The sequence below is a fragment of the Apodemus sylvaticus genome, unplaced genomic scaffold, assembly GCF_947179515.1.
Source record: "Apodemus sylvaticus unplaced genomic scaffold, mApoSyl1.1 scaffold_503, whole genome shotgun sequence".
NCBI lineage: Eukaryota > Metazoa > Chordata > Mammalia > Rodentia > Muridae > Apodemus > Apodemus sylvaticus.
Window position 1 is genome coordinate 4,864 of NW_026263084.1, and position 19,511 is coordinate 24,374.

The 19,511-nt window shown below is 40.3% G+C and overlaps 1 pseudogene; it reads left to right on the forward strand.

Moving 5' to 3' along the window:
* Positions 1-216: 216 nt before the first annotated feature.
* Positions 217-764, forward strand: LOC127676105 (glutathione peroxidase 2-like; annotated as a pseudogene).
* The last annotated feature ends 18,747 nt before the right edge of the window (positions 765-19,511 follow it).

Consider the following 19,511-nt stretch of genomic DNA (forward strand, 5'->3'; position numbering starts at 1 on the left):
AGCCAGTAACAGAAGGATATACCATAAGAACACATTTTGTGTAACAAAAAGATAAAAAAGATAAAAAAGAAAATTCTTTCAGATTAAAAAAAAAGATATTTAGGTGGCACTTTTGTCCTAAAATAAAGGATAATTTTCAAAAGGGTATAAGACAAAAGCAAAATACTTAGCATGTTTCACAGGGTCTGAAATAAGACTTGATTGCATTTCACTAAGGCTTACAACGCAAATCTACAATCTCACTGCCATCAGAGTGAATGGGGTGAAGATAGATTTTCATACATTCCGAGGCAGGACAGTGCTGATTGAGAGAGAGTGTGGTATTACTCTGAGAAACAACTACCCTGGACTTCAACCAGCTCAATGAATGCAATGTAGCTTTCCCAGGTGCCTGGTGGTTCTCAACTTCCTTAACAACCAATTTGGACATCAGAAGAACTGTGAGAATGAGATCCTGAACACCCTTATGTATGTCTGCCCTGGGGTTGGGTACCAGCCCACCTTCAATCTCACCTAAAAGTGTGATGTCAATGCACAGAACGAGCATGCTGTCTTTGCCTATCTGAAAGGCAAGCTGCTCTCCCCTTCTGATGACCCATTCTCTCTCACAACAAAGCTCATCTTGTGGCGGCACTTGCATGTTGCCTGGAACTTTGAAGTTTCTCATAGGGCCAGAAGGGGAGGCCTTCCATTGTTACAGCTGCACTTTCCAAACCATCAGAACCAACCCTGACATCAAACATCTCCTCAAAGTTGCCATCTAAAATGTGGGCTGCTGGGCCTAGGGATTTCTCAGTGTTTCCACTCTCCCAGGAGTCTTCCTCAGGACTTGGTACATCCCAAGGAGACTCTGGGAGACTGAATCGTTCCTTTAATATCCCTCCCTTCACTGAAGCACCTTGGCTTCCCTCCCTGCTTGCTTCCTTTAGCTCCCTCAAGGCTCTTGGTGAGCTCATTTGGGGCTCGAAGTCTGGTAGGCTCTGGGCCTTTACAGAATTATGGCACCTTCCTAAACCCTCATGGGAGATGTCTGTGCCCAGAGCCAGACAGCTTTAGAATCCAAAGGACTGCTGTGTGGGATAGGGGGAGAGAAGACTTTAAAAAATGGTAAATTTACTATATTTAAAAAAAATCTAAGGTCAGAAATGAGAAGGGAAGTGTAACATTAAACAAACACTGTAAGTTAACTTTTGATTTTGGGAATTTGAAACAAGGACAAAATGGAAACAATCCTGAGACCCAGAGAAAAGATTGCAGGCAAGAGAATAAGCCCAATTGATACAACAGCTTTATCCTTGGGGATTCTTTTTTCCCAGGCAGAATGACCTTGTGCCTCAGAAAAAGCACATGCTAAAGAGATTCTTAAAGGGGCAATGTTTGCCACAGGCTATTGGAAACAAACACACTGGGAACCTGGTAAATTATAGTCATCAGGTGTCTCATAGTTCCTGGGTGTGGCTTACAAAAAGGTTAAATGTTAATACAGGAGGTTAGGTCTCTGTATTAGTTGATAGCCAGGGACTGTTTTATAAATAAATTTATGTAATAATCTGTGCATGTGAGACTAACCAAAACCCCCAAAATCTTATTTTTGTATGTTTTAGTCTTGAAGATTGTGATTAGCTTAAGAAAGGATATTTTCAGGCTGTAAGAGCTTACATAATAGTCCAAGAGCACATACAGACAGGGCTTGTTTTTGTTAGCAGGTGACTCATGACAAAAGAGCTGTATTAGGGCTCTCAAGAGGATCGGAAGTGAACAGAACGAATATGTATTACTAGGGGATTTGTTTGATTGGCTTATATGATATGGTCTGGATTGTCCAACAATAGCTATATTCACATTGGAGAAACTATGCACCAGTAGATGCTCAGTCTACAAAGCCGGATGCCTCAGTATTCCCAGTCTGGCACTGTAGGCCTGACACCCCAGTTATGTCTGCTACTCTCTCATACTTGTTATTTCATAAGACTATTTCACTAGTTTGTATCCTCTCTCTTTGCTATGCTTAATTGGTCTAAAGTTTTGTCTGTCTTGTAATTTTTTCAAAGAACCATCTTTCTTCAGTAATTTTTTTTTTTTTTTGGTTTGGTTTTTCGAGACAGGGTTTCTCTGTATAGCCCTGACTGTCCTGGAACTCACTCTGTAGACCAGGCTGGCCTCGAACTCAGAAATCCGCCTGCCTCTGCCTCCCAGAGTGCTCGATTACAGGCGTGTGCCACCACTGCCCAGTGTTTGTTTTTATTTCACTAATTTCCACCCTGAGTTTGTTTCTTCCCATTTCCTCCTTTTGGATGTTGTATGTTCTTGTTTTTCTAAAACTTTCAAGTGTATCATTAAGTTATTAATACAAAATTTCTTCAGTTTTCTATGTGGGCATTTAATGCTATAAATTTTCCTCTTAGAACTGCTTACATGTGCCCCAGGTTTTTTGATATATTGTGTTCATCTTTTTATTTAAGGCTAGGAATTCAAATCAAATTCTTCTTGATTTCTTTTTTCACTCCATTTTAACCTGATAGTGTGTTGTTTAGTTTTCATAGATTTGTGGACTTTTTGCCAGCTGCTGTTGATACGTAGCTTTATTCCTTTGTGATCAGATAGGAAACAGGCTATTTCCCTATATTTGTTGAATCTTGTTTTGTGTTCTAATATGTAGTCAATTTTGAAGAAAGTTTTATCAGCTACAGAGGAAAAAAAAAGGTATATTCTTTATATTTGGAACAGAATGTTCTACAAACACTAAATCTCTTTGGTTTATGCTGTTATTTAACTCAAGAACTGTGTTTAGTTTTTTCCAGATGCCCTGTCTGTTGGTGAGAGTATAGTATTGAAATCACCCAATAGTGTGGTGCTCAGGCCAGTCTGTGGTTTTAGATTGAATAATGTTTCATTTATGAACTCGGGTACCTCTGTGTTTGGTGCACATATGTTTAGGATTGTAATATCCTGTGGGTGGATTATTTTCTTTGATGATTATAAATCCCCTCTTTATTTCCTCTAACTAGTTTTCATCTGAGTTCTGTTCTTTCAGATATTGGGATAATTAGGACTTCTTGTTTCTTAGTTGCATTTCCTTGAGTATCTTCCCCACCAGTTTAGTTTTAGGTTGTGTTTAATCAGTGATAGAAAGACTTGTTTCCTGGAGCCAACAAAAAGATAGATCCTGTTTTCTAAACCACCTTATTACTCTATGTCTTTTCATTGAGGGAATGAGACTACTAATGTTGAGAATTATTGTTAAACAGTACTTTTTATTTCTGTTATTTTATTGCTGTGCTGTTACTCTCTTAGGCCTCTTTTGCTCAGTGTTCTAGGATTATGAGAGGGTTTGGATAGAGGAAAGGGAAGGGAGAAATGTAATTATATCAACATAAAAATAAAAGTATAAAAATTCATCTTTAAAAAGCAACCTTTAGTTGGAAAAAGAAAATGAAATTTCGTGCCAATAATAAATAGAATTCCATATTGAGTTTTGTCCTATGATAAAGCCCTAAAAATTAATTTTTTTCCTAGAGATTGGGGTGTAGAGGAAGGGGAAGGAATTGAGAAAGTGAAGTAGGTGGCCAAGCCAGCTCAGTCAGTCAACAGGTTCTCCAAAGCAGGAGTGAGGATTAATAAGAAAAAAGACAATTAAACAACATTGTAGTATGACCCCAGCCAGTTCTGAGGCTGGGGCGGGTTTATTTTTTTCCCAATCTGCTTTTATGCCATTTTAATTACATGCAAGTAAAACGGTCAGTTCTAGGTTAAGGAACAAGCAAGACAATAAACACAAATAGTCAAGGAACATGAAAGGCCGTAAACAAAGTCCTGTGATTACTCCTGTGATCACTGTTTCTCAGGGTAACCAAGATATCTGGGCTCATGTTCATGTGTGAAGTCTACTTCTTTGTTCTAGCCTAAAATCAGATTCCTCCCTGAACTTACTTGCCAGTTCTAGCCTAAAATTAGATTCCTGTCATGGCCCAATATCAACTTCCTGCCTGAAGCCCACTTCCTCGTCCTGGCCCAATATCAGATTCCTGCCAAGCAGACCCAACAATCTCTCCACAAGTAGATAACAATTTGTTTGTTGCTTCCAACTCAGGCCTTTCTGCTTGTCTGTGTGTTAGGACAGTGAGTAAGAAGCTGCCATCTTGGAAGTTCACCATCTTTTTTACCTAGATATGGCTCCCTTCTCTGTCTGCTTATCAAGAGATCTGTCTCATTCCCACTCCCTCAACATTACAAGTTTGGCAGTACATGACAACACACTAAAAACACATGTAACATGATTACATTTAACCATCGAGAAGGACAAAGGATAGGGTGAAGGTCTATTTTCTGGTGAGAAAATTTGAGCATTTTTGGTGTTGACTGCATTGGAATGGATTGATTGATCCCAGAGTGTGCAGCTCCCAATGTGAGGGAGAGAATGGGAAGAAGGAGGTGTAAGTCTGGTTCTTCCTCTCAACCCCATGTTCCCAGAACAGACTCAAAATATATTTACAAATACCTTGATATGTAAAATATATTTGTATATATTTGTAAAATATATTTATAAATACTTAGGCTCTTCTCTGACTAGAACTTAACTAAAATAACCCATTTAGTTTAACCTCCATCCTGCCACGTGACTGCTTACCTGTGCTCAGGTACCTTGTGTCTCCTCACATCTTCCTGGGCCAATCTCCTGCGCCTTGCTCTATCCCAGAATTCTTTCTGCCTCCTGAATATCCCACCTTCTATTCTACCATTTTATTTATTTATTTATTTATTTATTTATTTATTTTCTATATTCTTTGATTACATTCCAAATGATTTCCCCTTTCCTGGTTCCCCCCTTTCCCATAAGTCCCATAAGCCCTCTTCTCTCCTCCTGTTCCCCAGTCAACCCCCCTCCCACTTCTCTGTCCTGGCAATCCCCTCCAATGCTGGATCAAGCCTTTCCAGGACCAGGGGCCTCTCCTTCCTTCTTCTTGGGAATGATTTGATATGTGAGTTGTGTCTTGGGTATTCAGAGCTTCTGGGCTAATATCCACTTATCAGTGGCTGCATTCCATGTGTGTTCTTTTGTGATTGGGTTACCTCACTTGGGATGATATTTTCCAGTTCCAACCATTTGCCTAAGAATTTCTACCATTTTCAAAGGTCATAGGTTTTTAAATTGACAGGTGAAGGAGCCATACAATACACAAGATATTCTTTCTACAAGAGGTAAAGAAAATTATCATTGGGAAAAGTGACTCTAGGAAACAGGCATATTTATCACCTTGGCTGGCCTGGCTGGGCTCTGAGTCATGGCCTGAAGGCTTCAGGGTGATCTAGACAAAAGTCACCATGTGAAGCAATGCAGAAAGTCAGAGTGCAATAGCAATCCAGTGGCCTGGATGTGGGGGAGAGCATTATGACCGACAGTGAGTGTATCATAAGGAGTTAGAGAAGTGGGCACTGTGGAAAGCATGGCAGAGAAGAAAGAGAAGGAAAGAAAGAAAGAAAGAAAGAAAGAAAGAAAGAAAGAAAGAAAGAAAGAAAGAGAGAGAGAAAAAGAAAGAGAAAGAAAGAAAGAAAGAAAGAAAGAAAGAAAGAAAGAAAGAAAGAAAGAAAGAAAGAAAGAAAGCACACAAAATCACATAATGGAGAAAAGGAAATCCCTTTTCTAACTTATCTCTAAAAGATGGGGAGTCATAACTCATGCTGCTGAGCAGGCAGAGATCAGCAAGATCACTTTTTTCTGCCTTAATTAATTAATTAATTAATTAATTTACTTTACATCCCGATCAGAGCTTCCCCTCCCTCCTGTCCTCCCAGTCTTTCCCTCTCTCCTCCCCTCCTCCTATGTCCCTCTCCCTTTCATGCCATGAGACTGAGGCCACCCCTGACACTATTAATAATATTCTGCTATACTTGCAGACAGGAGGCTAGCATAGCAGTCATCTGAGTGACTTCACCCAGCAGCTGATGGAAACAGATGCAGAGAGCACATGTTTACAAGCTTTCTGCCATAGCTACAAGATAGAAAGGGACAAAGATAAGGAAAACTATTTGCATACAAATTCCTGAGGACTAGTATCTGGGATTGCCTTTCTGTCAGAATAACAGGCTTGTCAATTCTTTGTCTCAGGGGCCAGAGCAGAGGGGCTTGACTTTCCTAAGCCAAGGATCTGGTCTTAAAGTGATAGGTCCCCAGTCTAACCCATGGCTGACTACAGTACAAAACCCTGGACATCAAGGTTCAGGAGTGACTCCCTGTCTCACAAAACTTAATACAAATAAAATATTTGATAGCTTAATAAACTGGACCCATGAATATAAAGTGCTTTTAAGTCATCAAGCTTGCGGCTGCTCCTGTGGGAAGTCCATACTACAACATACTCAGAATGAAGGATTAGAAACTCCTGTGAGAAGGAAAAATGTTCCTAGGAGGAAATAGCCTTCCCTTTGATGTGCCTGGATATGAAACATAAGCAAAGTCCTGTTGACTGCCCCTTCTCTCCTTTTTGTTAGCCTGTAACAACCTATCCTTTGCACATGGTTTCCTAAGTTGTAAGAGAGGCATTCATTACACTTCCTTCTCCTCTTAAACCCATGTTTTTAATTGAAATAGAATTATATAAGTTTCTCCAATCTTGTTCCTCTCTCAAACTGCTCCTATGCCCCATCTTTACTCTCAAATTAAGTCTATGTTGTTTGAGTACCATTGTTACATACATAAATACATGTATGGACATATGCACACACACACACACACACACACACACACAGCTTCCTGAATCCATTTTTGTTGCTGCTGTGCACATACCTTCAAGGCTGACCGCTCTGCACTAGGTAGCCAATAAGGAGGCTTATCCCTGGAAGAGGCTAATTCTCCTTCTCCTAGCAGTGTTTAGTTGCCTGTAGATCTTTGTTTAGGGTGGGACTACATAAAAATGTATCCCCCTTCCAAATTAACATACCCACTGATATTACCATTATTTCAGTCTTGTTTATGCAGCCATTTCTACCAGAGACTGTTTCACAGGAGTCTTCTTGGGATTTTGGCGCTTGCAATCTTCCTGTCCCCTCTTCTGTTATGTTCCCACAGCCATAGATGCAATAGATGTAATGTATATATAGTCATTGAGAACTGGCTATCCATGATGCTCATTTCTGCATAATACTAGGGTTTTTGTCAGTTTATGGTCTTCCGGGGATAATTGTCAACCCAAGTGGCTTAACTTCATATATGTGTGTGTGTGTGTGTGTGTGTGTGTGTGTGTGTGTATGTATAGTGGTCTTGAAAGATAGCATTTGAGGCAGGATAGAAAATTATGGGGACATGTGAAGACAAAGGGGGCTTGGGAATCTGGTTAAAACTTCTCACCAGATTAAAAAGTAAAAAGTTTCAACCTAACTAACAACATTTTCTAGCATAGAGATAATGGGAAAGAAGGAAACATGATCAGATTTTGGTGGAGGAAAAGGACTGAAGGCCTGAGGACCAGCAGAAAGAATGGAAACAGGCACCTTGGGAGGTGGGAGGTGGGAGGTGGGAGGTGAGGGGACCCTGCAGAATGCACCAGAGACCTGGGAGGTGAGAGACACTTAGGACTCAAAGGGAGGGACCTTGGATGAAATGCCTGACAGTGGGGACAGGGAACTTGTAGAGCCCACCTCCAGCAGGAAGACAGGGAGTGGATTGCTATCCCACAGCCATAACTCTGACCCATAATTGTTCCTGTCTGAAAGATCTACAGGGATGGAAATGGAGAGGAGCCTGAGGAAAAGGTCCAAAAACAGGCCCAAAGTGGGATCCAGCTCAAGGGGAGGTCCCAAGGCCTGACACTATTACTGAGGCTCACAAAAAGGGACCTAGCATGACTGCCCTCTGAAAGACCCAACAAGCAGCTGAAAGAGTCAGATGCAGATATTTACACCCACCCAATAGATAGAAGCTGCTGACCCCTGTTGTTGAATTAGGGGAAAGCTAGAAGAAGCTGAGGAGGAGGGTGACCCTGTAGGAGGACCAGCAGTCCTCAACTAATCTGGACTCCTGAGATCTCTCAGACACTGGATCACCAAGCAGGCAGCACACACCAGCTGATATGAGGCCCCCAACACATATATAGTAGAGGACTGCCGGGTCTGTGTTTGGTCAGAGAAGATACACCTAACCCTCAAGAGACTGGAGGCCCCAGGGAGTGGGGAGGTCTGGTGGGGTGAGGAGCTGGAGTGGGCACATTGTCATGGAGACAGTGGGGAGGAGGCGTGGGATGTGGAACAGTGAGAGGGTGGACCGGAAGGGGGATAAAATCTGGAGTGTAGAAAAAAAGATTAAATAACAAATTAAAAAAAAAAAGAAATCTGAAGTGCTGGAAAGATGACTAAGAGACACTTGAAAACCTGAGCTTGCTCTCTGGACCTGAAAAGGTTTCAGGAAATAACAGATTCTTAAGATGGTTGCCTGGAGAAACAACAAAGCTGTCTGAACATTTTAAGTACTTGTTACATAGCACATCAGTTCATTTTCATACTAGGGATTATATGTATTTCATTGAATACATAGACTGCTTTTGGTAGGATGGGCATCTTCACAATATTTATCTTACCAATGCCTGAGCATGAGAGGTCTTTTCATCTTCTGGTATTTATGTCAATTCAAAGTGTTCATTGTATAAGTCTCTCACTTCCTTGGTTAGATTTATTCCTAGAAAAAATTGAGGTTATTGTGAACAGCAGTGTTACCTTGATTCTCTCTCAATGTGTTTGTCATTTGTATATAGGAAAGCTACTAATCTGGGGATGTTAATCACCCACCAGATGATGTCTGCTGGAGTTATCTGGGTCTTTTCTGTATAGAATTATATGTTCTGCAAATAAATATACCTTCATTTCTTCTTTTCCTTCTTGTATCCCGTTTATCTCCTTCACTTGTCTCATTGCTCTAGGAAGACTTCAAGTGCTATGTTGAACACGAACAGCACAGTTGACATCCTTCTATTCTTCCTGATTCTAGCAGAAATGCTTTGAGTTTCTCTCTTTTTAGAAGAATGTTGGCAGTGGGATTATGTAATTGTCTTAATTATATTGAGATATATCAACCTATACACCTATTTTCTCATTGGTACAGGAAAGGACTTTCTGAACAGTACCCTGACAGTGCAGCCATTAAAGCCAACATTGAATAAATGGAACCTCATGAAACTTAATGTTTCTGGACAGCAGAAGACACCATCACTCAAGCAAAGAGGAAGTATACAGAATGGAAAAATCCAAAGCAACTATACATTCGACAAAAGGTTAGCATCTACAACTATAAAGAATTTTAAAAATGTACTTGAATAAATAAACAACATTATAAATAGAGCATAGAACTATTCAGAGATTTTTTTTCAAAAGATGAAATACAAATGGCCAAAAGACTTTAATACAGGGGTTTCAACCTTCCTAATGCTGTGATCCTTTAATACATTTTCTCATGTTGTCACGACCAGAAATTATCTTTGTTGTGACTTCATAACAGTAATTTTGCTACTGTTATGAGTCATAATGTAAATGCCTGTGTTTTCTGATGGTCTTAGGAAACCCCTGTAAAAGGCTCATTCAATCCCCAAAGTGGCCTCAATCTGCAGGTTGAAAACCATTGCTTTAACAGAACATTCAACATCATCAGGGAAATGCAAATTAAAACTGCTTTGGGATTTCATCTTACCTTAGTCAGAATGATTAAGATCTGGAAAACAAATAATTTTAAAGGCTGGCATGGATGTAGAGGAAGAGGAGCATTTATTCTCTGCTGGTAGGGGAGAAAACTGGTGAAGGTGTGATGGAAATCAGTGTGGCAGTTCTCTAAAAGGCAGGGCTAGATCTGTCTATATGACCCAGCTATACCACTCGGCATCCTATCCGAAGGACTCCAGATCCTACTACAGAGATACTTGCTGCTTGTTCAGCCTCACTTCTGCTTGGCTCAATGAGACATGGATAATGAAAGTGTGATATATTTACAGAATGGATATGATTCAGCTATTATGAAAAATGAAATTGCTGGAAATGGCTGTGCGTACCTACAACCCCAGCACTCGGGAGACAGAGGCAAGTGGATCTCTATGAGTTTGAGAACAGCCTGGTCTATGTAGTGAGTTCCAGACCAGGCAGAACAGTAAAACCATGTCTCAAAATAAAACAAAAGAACAAAAGAAAAAAAAAGGAAAGTGGTAGGGAAATAGATGGAGCTGGAAACAGTCATTCTGAGTAAGGTAACACAGGCCTGGGCAGACAGTACATCACATCTCTTCTTTTATTTGTATATGTTAGCTTTGAATCTTTCTGTATGCTTTATTTGGAATTCACATAGAGGTCAGGAAACTACAAGGGCTGTGAAGAGGGGCTTTCAAGGGAGGAGCGCTAGAACGAACTGCTTTAAAGGCTTAAAAGGGAATTATGGAGCCGGAAGACGTGCATTGGAATGGAGGAGGGCAATGCAGAGCAGGAGAGGGAGATTGTGAGGGATAAATGATACTAAAGACTTTTGTAAAATGCCTTAGGTAAAGATTCTACTGTAGAAGCTTTCTAAAATATACTTGCAGAATGCATGAAAAGAGTTAAAATGTAGTTATTCTATAACAGACTGACAATGACCTTACTAGAGACCAGAGACTAACAAATAAGAAGTCCATTCCCAGCAGTATGTGACTTCTTTTTTGGAGTTGTTGGCCTCTATAGTACCAAAGATCCCCAAACACTGAAGACTATTTTCGATGTTCTTTGTTGCCCTCCAACACTTGATATTAATATTTGTTTTTTTATATTTTTATTTTAATTTATTTACATTTCAAGTGTTATCCCCTTACCCACTTTTCCCCTCTCCCGGAAATCCCCTCTCCTATCCTACCTCTCCCTACTGTGATGAGGGTCTTCCTCCACCACCCCACTCCCGCCTCCCTGCCCTCAATTCCTCTGCAATGGGGCATCTATTGAGCCTTCTTAGGACCAAGGACCTCTCCTCCCATTGATGCCTGACAGGGCCATCCTCTGCTACAAATGCAGCTGGAGCCATGTGTATAGCTTGGTTGATGATTTAGTCCCTGGGAGCTCTGGGGGGGGGGCGGTCTGGTTGGTTGGTATTGTTGTTCTTCTTATGGGGTTTTAAACTGCTTCAGCTTCTTCAGTCCCTTCTCTGACTCGTTGGGGACCCCACGTTCAGTCCAATGGTTGACTGCGAGCATCTGCCTTTGTATGTATAAGGATCTGGCAGGGCTCTCAGGAGACAGCTATATCAGGTTCCTTTCAGCAAGGCTTTTTTTATTAGATATTTTCTTTATTTGCATTTCAAATGTTATCCCCTTTCCTGGTTTCCCCCTCCAAAAACACCCTACCCCGTTCTCCCCTGCCCCTGTTCACCAACCCACCCACTCCTGATTCCCTGTCCTGGCATTCCCCTATACTGACTGGGGCATTGAGACTTCTCAGGACCAAGGCCCTCTCTTCCCTGTGATGTCCAAAAAGGACATCTGCTATATATGCATCTGGAGCCATGGGTCCCTCCATGTATATTCTTTGGTTGGTGGTTTAATCCCTGGGAACTCTGGGGGTACTGGTTGGTTCATATTGTTGTTCCTTCTATGGGGCTGCAAACTACTTCAGCTCCTGGGTCCTTTAACTCTTCTATTGAGGACCTTGTGCTCAGTCCAATGGTTGGCTAAGAGCATCCACTTCTGTATTTGTCAGGTACTGGCAGAGTCTCGCAGGAGACAGCTATATCAGGCTCCTGTCTTCAAGCTCTTGTTGGCATCCACAATAGTGTCTGGGTTTGGTGACTGTATATGGGATGGATCCCCAGGTGGGGCAGTCTCTGGATGGCCTTTCCTTCAGTCTCTGCTCTGCATTTTGTCACCATATTTGCTCCCGTGAGTATTTTGTTCCCCTTTCTAACAAGGAGCAAAGCACCCACACTTTTGTTCTTCCTTCTTGAACTTCATGTGGACTGTGAATTGTATCTTGGGTATTCTGAGGTTCTGGGCTAATATCCACTTATCAGTGAGTACATACCTTGTGTGTTCTTTTGTGATTGGGTCACCTCACTCAGGATGATATTTTCTAGTTCTATCCATTTGCCTAAGAATTTTATGAAGTCATTGTTTTTAATAACTGAGCAGTATTCCATTGTGTAAATGTACCACATTTTCTGTATCCATTCCTCCATTGAGGGACATCTGGATTCTTTCCAGTTTCTGGCTGTTATAAATAAGGCTGCTATGAACATAGTGGAGCATGTGTCCTTGTTATACACTGGAGCATTTTTTGGGTATATGCCCAGGAGTGGTATACCTGGGTTCTCAGGTAGTACTGTGTCCAATTTTCTGAGGAACCTCCAGACTGATTTCCAGAATGGTTTTACCAGATTGCAATCCCACCAACAGTGGAGGAGTGTTCTTCTTTCTCTGCATCCTTGACAGCATCTGCTGTCACCTGAGTTTTTGATCTTAGCCATTCGGACTGGTATGAGGTAGAATCTCAGGGTTGTTTTGATTTGCATTTCCCTGATGACTAAGGATGTTGAACATTTCTTTAGGTGCTTTTCAGCCCTTCAAGTTCCCTCAGTGGAGAATTCTGTTTACCTCTGTTCCCCATTTTGGGTTTTTTTTTAAATTTTTTTTCCAAGACAGGGTTTCTCTGTATAGCCCTGGCTGTCCTGGAACTCACTCTGTAGACCAGGCTGGCCTCGAACTCAGAAATCTGCCTGCCTCTGCCTCCCAAGTGCTGGGATTGCAGGTGTGCGCCACTACTGCCTGGCTCTGTTCCCCATTTTTTAATAGGGTTATTTGGTTCTCTGGAGTCTAACTTCTTGAGTTCTTTGTATATATTGAATAGATATTAATATTCTATTGCTACAGACACTGCACATCCGAGTCATAGAACACGAATAAATCAAACTCATACAAAAACTGGAAACTTCACCCCTCCTGGCTAGCTTGCATAATGCAAGAAGTTGCTATACCCTGGGCTGGAGGAGAAAAGTAATCATCAGTTTTACCTAGATGTGAGTCCTGTGAGCTACAGCAATGGCTGGCTGGGCAAGATGTGTCCACTGGTATAATCATAGTACAAAAGTCTTAGGACTAATCAACCACTCTCTGATTTGGTTTAGGGTCCGCTCCACAAGATGGAACCTCTACCCGGCATAGTTACTGGGCTAAGAATGTATGACTAAATACAACACAGACCCTAGAAGAGAACCTACTACTGTTACTTTATTAAATAGATGTAATATTAAATTAACTCCTAATGCTATCAGGAATTTATCTGATTAATCATTGGATTAAGGTGTCTTATAAGCCTGATCAGAGAAACTTCATGTTGCAGGAGGTGATGATCAACACAGAAACCCACACTGGCCAATGTGTAGAAGATAAGAGGTTGTAGAATTTTTAGCCATAGATGGAACATGAGCCTTTTCCTCCGAAAGGCTCAGAGATCATTGCTGAAAAGGAGACAGAAAGAGCATAAAGACCAGAGGCATTATATGACAACACGGAGAATAGTGGTTTCTGGATACAGCAATGCAGCCTTGCATGTGAACTCACAGAATTTGTGACAGCATGTACTTACCCATGCAAGCCCAACCCAGACCAAATTCCAGCCCAGAGGGGAGGTGGCCACAAAGTTCTACCTCAATCAGAGGAGATATTAGCACTTGCTAGATGCTGGGAGAGGGAGGGTAAGCTTTCTCCAGGAGTCCCTGATAAATCTATAGTATTCCAGTGCAAGGTCACACACTCAGGAGTATTTGAACAGTGAAAATTGGCCTTGATAGTGGCAAAGACACAATTTGATTGGGATGGAAACGGGGATAGATCTGGAAAGGGTTGGAGGAGGGAGGGATAATATATTCAAAAGATGTATGAAATTATCAAAGAACTAATAAAATATGTACTTAATATCTATAATTATTGAGGGGGGAAAGAAAAACATTTCATGACAAAATTACCCTCAAGGAATTTATTACCACTAAGCTAGACTTACAGAAGACAGGGAAAGTAATTCTTCAGACTGGACATCAAAAGAAACACATCTATGAGGCTACAGGTAAAAAATAAAGAGTGTTAGAAGAGCAATTAAGCAAATGAAGATAAGGAAAAGACCAACTACTTACAGCATCAGCAAAATGACGGAAATTAATCAATCTTATTAATAACATTGAACATTCATAGTTTAGAGACTCACACTGGAATAAGAAATGCAATCAGACGACCTACTTCCTCCCAAAAGCATAGTTCAGCATAAGAGACAGATACTGCCTCAGGGTAAAACGACAGGAAAACATATTCCAACTAAATGGAAACAGCAGATGGGACCATACTAGTATAAGACAAACTAGACTTCAAATAAAAATGAATACAAAAATGATAAAGAAGGTCAATTCCTTCTCATACGGCATGAATTTAAAGACAATCTTGAAGCTATAGGAGACAATGAAGCCAGTCTAAGAAGGATGTTATCAGTGCTAACATTAAAAAAAATCATAGTGACCTTGAATAAATAACTTGAAGATATGCCTTAGGACTTTGGAAAACCAAGAACAAATCAAACCCCAAATAAGTTGAATGAAAGAAATAACTAAGATCAGGACAGAAATTAAAGAACTTTCCATAAAAAATTGCAAAGAATCAATGAAACAAGGCATTAGTTCTCTGAAAAGACAAACAAGATAAAAAGAATCCTTAGCAAAACTAAAAGAAACACATAAAAGATCAAAATGAGTAAAATTTGAGATTAAAAGGAGTTATTATGACAAATATTGGTAAAATCCTGAAAATCATTAGAGACACAATACTCTCCTAAACAGGAAAATCTAAAAGAAATGTGTGAACTTCTAGACTCATATGACCTATCAAAACTAAACCAAGATGAAATAATTGAAACAGACCTGTAATAGTGAGATTAAATCAGTAATTAAAATGCTTTCTAACTAAAAACGTCCAGATCCAGGATGCTTTACTGTAAGTTTTACCAAACCTTCAAAAAGAACCACTTTCAAATACACTGTCTTTTCTCAGTGATTGTTTCTGGCATTTGTGTGGAAAATGAAGTAGCTGGAGATTCATGGCTTTATATCAATTTTGTGTATGTATCCGATTGATCTACATATCAGTTTTTTCCTTTTTCAATATCATCCTGTTTTGTTACTATGTTGTTCTATAATATACTTTGAAATCAAGTATGTCATTTTACTTTATTCATTGAATTTTGTTTAGTATTGCACTAACTACCTGAGATCTTCCAAATGAATTTTAAGATTCCCTTTTATATTTCTTTTTTAAAAATATTTATTGATTTTTTTCTACTTTTTCTTCTTTTTTTTCTTCTTTCCATTTATTTACATTTCAAATGATTGCCCACTTCCCGGTTACCCTGGGAAACAAACCCCCCATCCCACATCTACTTTCTCTCTCCCCTCCCCTTGCCTCTATGAGGGTGCTGCCGCACCTACTCACCCTCCCCTGTCCCACTGCTCCAGCCCCCCCACTCCCCCCCTACACTGGGGCGTCAAACCTCCACAGGATCAAGGGCCTCCCCTCCCATTGACAAGGCCATCCTCTGCTACATTTGTAGCTGGAGCCATGAATCCCTCCTTGTACACTCCTTGGTTGGTGTCTAGTCCCTGGGAGCACTAGGTGGTCCAGCCAGCCAATGTTGTTCTTCCTATGGAGTTGCAATCCCCCTCCGCTCCTCCACCAGCTCCTCCACTGGGGTTCTTGAGCTCTGTCTGATGGTTGGCTCCAAGCATCCACATCTGCATTGGTCAGTTGCTAGCAGAACCTCCCAGAAGCAGTCACAACCAGGTTCCTGTCAGCGAGCGCCTATTGGCAATGGTAACAGTGTTGAGGTTTGGTGTCTGCAGACAGGATGGATCCCCAGGTGGGGCAGTCCCAGGATGGCCCTTCCTTTAATCTCAATTTTTGTCCCCATTCTTTCTTTGGACAGGAATGTTTCTGGGCTAAAAACTTTGAGATGGGTGGGTGGCCCCATTCCTCAATCCAGGGCTGTGTTTACCTACTGGAGGTGGTCTCCACAGTTTCTCTGTCACTTGCATTTTGACTAAAGTCATCCCCGTTGGGTCCTGGGAGCCTCTCTTTTCCCTGGTGTCTGGGAGCCTCCACAGGCTATCTCCAGTTCCAGATGGCTTAGCTGTTAAAGGCTAGGCTCATAGTCCTTTTACATTTCTATGATAAATGGGTTTAGGATTAGTTGGGGACTTACTGCATCTGAGATTACTTTTGATAAGGCATCTGTTTCTTCATTATTGATTCTTCTGACATGAGCATGAAAGATTCTCTCTTCTCTTGAGTGTTTTAAAGTTTTCACTGTAGATCTCTCTCACTTGCTTGATTAGATTTATTCCCAAGTAATTTTGTTTGATGTTTATGAAAGTAGTTTCCCCTGCTTTCTTCTTCATCCTGTTTGTTACCAGTATAAAGGGAAGCTAGTGATTTTTGTCTGCTAATTCTGTATCCTGCTAATTGCTGGCAGGGTTTATTAGCTCTAAAGATTTTCTAGTGGAGACTTTGGTATCTCTTATGTATAGAATATCATGTTCAAATAGTGATACTTTTGACTTCACTTTCTTATTTGTATTCTCTTTATTAGTTTCTCTTATGATTGTTCCTGCTAAGACTTCCTGTAAGAAGTGAGGAATGTGGACATCCTTTTTGTCCCTGGATTTTGTAGAAATGGTTTATATAATGTCTGTAAGTTTGTCCCACTTTGACTTTGTTATGTTGGTATATATTCTTTCCATTCCTATTCTCTTCAGTAATTTTATCATGAAGGAATATTTTATTTTGTCAAAATCCTTTTCTGTCTACTCAGATGGCCTTATGATTTTTATCCTTGAGTTCATTTACATGATGTGCGACATTTTTGATGTGCATATCAACCATCCCTACATGTATGAAATAGTGCTAAATTAATCATAATGAATGATCCTTTTGATGTGTTCCTGGATTTAGTTTACAAGTATGTTGTTGAGAACTGTTTTCATCTATGTTATTCAGGGAACTTAGTCTGTAATTTTCTATTTTTGTCTTATTGTTGTTTAGTTTTGACATCAACACAAAACTGGCTTTATAAAAAGGGTTTGGTAACATTCTCTGCTTTCTTTTAATGGAATAGTTTGGGAAGCATTGCTTCTTCTTCTTTTCCTTTGGAGTGTCTTGTGAGTCATTTTGTCACCAGGTCACCTTTCCTTTGTCCCAGTGCAACACAGGTTTACCTTCAGGCTATTGATCTCTTTAACAACTACAGCTGCTTTCTCAGCACCAAATTGAGCATTCTATTGTTTTGAAATTTCCTCTATGGGATAAATTAGTTCAGTATCTTTGAATTCAACTTCACTCAGATTCTAAGGACTTGGGTAGAAAGAAGCCTTATTAATGGTTAAAATATCACATGGATGGCCCCTAACCTATTTCCTGATAAGAATCATTTTCCTCTGTCCTAGTTTTCTTTCTGTTGCTGTGATAAAACACAGACAAAAAGCAGCATAGGGCAGGAAATGATTCATTTGACTTACACATCCACATCACAGCCCATCATTGAGGGAAGTCAGGGCAGGAACTCAAACAAGTACTTGAAACAAACCACAAAGAAATTGTGTTTACTGGATTGCTTGATGGATTATGCTTATACAGCCCAGGATCACCTGTCCAGGGAATGATGCTACCCATAGTGGGCTGCCCCCCTATATAAATTCTCAATCAAGATAATATCACAGACATCCCCACAGGCCAATCTGGACTATCCCTCAACTGAGATCACCTTCTCAGATGACTCTAGGATGTAGTAAGTTACTAGGACAACCTCTAAAACCTCATGAGCCTGGCCTCTACTGTCAGCATTTCTTCAAGCATCACCATCTTTCAATATTATTGAGTTGTGCTTCAGGAATTCAAGGGTTTTTCTATCCCAAAGTTCTATAGTTTCCATATCCTTCCTAAAACTAGTTTCAAATGCCTATGGACCAGATAACAATAGCCCCACCTCTCATTACCAACTTCTGCATTAGTTTATTTTCATCTTCCTGTGATAATATACCACCACAAAGACAACTTGACAAAAGGTTTATTCTAGATCACAGATCAAGGGTATAGCCCATCATGGCATGGAAGTCAATGTGGCAGAAACTGAAGCATTGGGTCATATTGCACCCATAGTCAGGAAGCAGAGAAAAGGACCAATGAATGCATCCTACTGTTCAACTCCCTTTCTATAACTTCACCAGTCCAGGAGCCCAACCAAGGGATGGCACCGCTCACAGCATGAAGATCTTCCCACCTCAATTAATTCAATCAAAATAATCCTCTATGGCATCCATCTTCCAAGTGATTACAGCCTCTGTCAAGTTGACAACAGTAACCAATAGAGCTATATCAAAGTCAAGTCCAGCCCTAGCTACACAGATCCAGTTTCAAAAAAAAATAAAAATAGTGATGTAAATTCTTTATTTCTGTGATCCTCCCTTGATTCTAAGCCCTCACTGCTTGTCTTCAGCATCTGTATTACAAACAACCTAGCTAAAGCTATCTAACCATTTTCTAGTAGGTTTCTCAGTGTTCTTCCATTCTTAATGAGTTATCCAATTAAAAAGACACTTTACTCAGAAGAATCAGTAGCATTCCAAGAATGCCACAAGAATACCTAACAACTACATTTCTACTCACCAGGAAACACTCTCTTGTCTGTCATCTAAGCAGGAAGGAAACCTGGGGGATTATTGTCAAGTTCATAAAACAGGGCTACTCCTTTCCACCAGACTCTCCTGTGCTTCCAGGACTGTACAGTATGGTGGCTATTGTTTTCATGACACATCTACTTTAAACATGTAAGGCCACATGGTGTTTTATTTTCCCAGGTTTCTTCCAAGTACTTAGACCTTATTCAAATATACACAGGAGTATAAGAGCAGAGGGGATCCTGATTGGCCATTGCTAGGATATCATTCCTTTAAGTCCAAGGCAGTGTGATTAAGAATAATGCCAGTACACTACAGGCCCGACAAGTATTCATAAACAAAATAGGCATTTGGGGATGGAGGATAGCATGGGGAATCCTGGTAGTGTTTTTCACAGGAAACTGTTATGATGATGTCTATAGTCTCTCTTTATGAAGACACATCAGGGAAGCAGCACACAAATGTGGGAACAATGCAGCAACTATGAAAGTTGTGAGCTTTATTGTTAAGACACTCTGATGGACTCACTGTGCAGTAACACAAACCATGATTAAGTCAGTCTGGAGCACTATCCAAAAGGCTTAATCCCTAACCTACATCAAATCTCTTCAAGTTCCTCATTAGGAAAAAGAGGAAAACATATGCAAATAATTAAAATGAAACCATGCCTGAGGATGTTACATGACAAACTTTCCATGGTGTGTTATCCCAATCACATTTTTTAGGAATATTTTTGAAAACAACCTCAGTGTTCTGTAAAAAACAAAAAACAAAAAACAAAAAACTAATGCTTTTTAAAGTACAAGGTTTACAGCAT